Raw genomic sequence first — 1,739 nt, 5'->3', positions numbered from 1 at the left:
TGGGAGCTGGGCCCCAGGGGCTGGGCCGGGGCTGGCAGGGCTGGCGTGGCCCCAGGCAAGCGCAGGGCGGGCCGGGGCTGGTGCTTGTGCCAGCACAATGCAGGCCCCCTGCGGGCACCGTGTCCCTGAGCGGGGCCATCCAGCCCAGCCCCAGCCTGGCGCCAGGGGACCCAGTGTGTGTGTGGGCAGGGGGTGGGAAGCATCTGCCTGTCTTACTTGTGGGGCTCCATCTTCATCCAAGGACCATGGGCTCCTCCTCATCCTCCTCATCCACTTCCATGTCCTCAACAGGGGAGGACATGGAAGTAGAGGATGAGTCCACCTCCATCATCTCTTCCCTCTCCAGCCCCAGGTCCTCTTCCATCTCCTCCACAGTGTCTCTGGCAGTCTGCAAGGGGCAGCACAATCTCCCAGTGGCTTCCTGTCCCACACCATCCATTCCCACAAGGCTGCAGCCTGCCCAAGCCGGGTGCCCCCTGCCTGGAATGGCACTGTACCTCCACGGGCACAGCAGTGCACATCCTGCTGGGATTGGCGCTCCAGAGCAGGTGGCAGGAAAAGCCCAGGCAGCAGCACCAGCTCAGCACTGAGGGGCAGAGCGCAGAGCGAGTGGCAACTGACCCTGGGCAGCCAGTGAAGTGTCTGCTCTGCTCGTTTCCAGGTCCTGGACGTTCCACCTGGAACCCTCTGGGAGCTGTGATGTCACTGAAATTTCAGGGCCGCTGCGCAGTGGGAGATGGAGATGGCAGAATGATCAAATCCTTGAATGGTTTGGCTTGGAAGGGACCCTAAAGATCATCTGGTTCCAAGCTGAGCAACCTCCCAGCACAGCAGGTTACTGCGGCCCCTGTCCCACCTGGCCTTGGATGTTGCTGGGGATGGGGCATCCACAGCCTCTGTGCACTGGTCCCTGTGTCAGGGACAAGCACCCTGAGAGTAAAGAACTTCTTCCCATCATCAAATCTCTTCCACCTCTTGCAGTTTGATCCCATTTCCCCTTTTCCTGTCAGTATACCTCCTGAAAAAGAGTCCTCTGCCACTTCCCTGTGGGTCAGGCTGTTCCTGCAGGGTCACAGGTGTGGCTGAACCTGCAGACAGGAGAGGGAGAAGCGAAGTACCCAGTTAGAGAAAATAGGAAAAGGGGCATGAGAGATGAGCGAAGGAGGAAAAAGTACAGACATGCAAGGCTTTGGCTTGGGTGGGCTATGGGATTCATGGCTTTTATTCGAGGCCAGGTTCCCTGGTGCTCTCAGTTCCTGTGCTGCAGCCTGCCCACAGGCAGCCTCTGTCAGCGACCTGCACTCCCAGAGCTGGGAGCACAGTTGCTTAAACTGCTGGTGAACGAGGCGAGTGAGGGATCTTTGTGTGGAACTCCAAGCACTGTGGATTGCACTGAAGAGGGTCCAGGGAAGGAGACAAAATGGTGCTGGGCACAAAGGGTTTTATATGGGTGGGAACAGCGCAGGAGCATTGCAGTAAGGCAGGACCAACTGGGGAGATGAGAGTGGGGAACATCCTAGAGGGAGTACATATAAGGAAACAACTGCAGTTGAACTGGGTGACACCAACAAAACGTGCTGCATCACCATGAGCCTGCAAATGCCCATGGGCGAGACCTTTGCATTCAGAGGGGTGTCTCTCTTTTACCTTGGTCACTTTGCCCTGAGGTATTACAGTTGCAATGGTAGGTCCCTGGGCCCCACAACTCCCCCCTTTTTGTTGTCTATAAAGAAGGCTTC

The sequence above is a fragment of the Geospiza fortis genome, unplaced genomic scaffold, assembly GCF_000277835.1.
Source record: "Geospiza fortis unplaced genomic scaffold, GeoFor_1.0 scaffold320, whole genome shotgun sequence".
Lineage (NCBI taxonomy): Eukaryota > Metazoa > Chordata > Aves > Passeriformes > Thraupidae > Geospiza > Geospiza fortis.
This window is presented reverse-complemented; position numbering follows the sequence as displayed.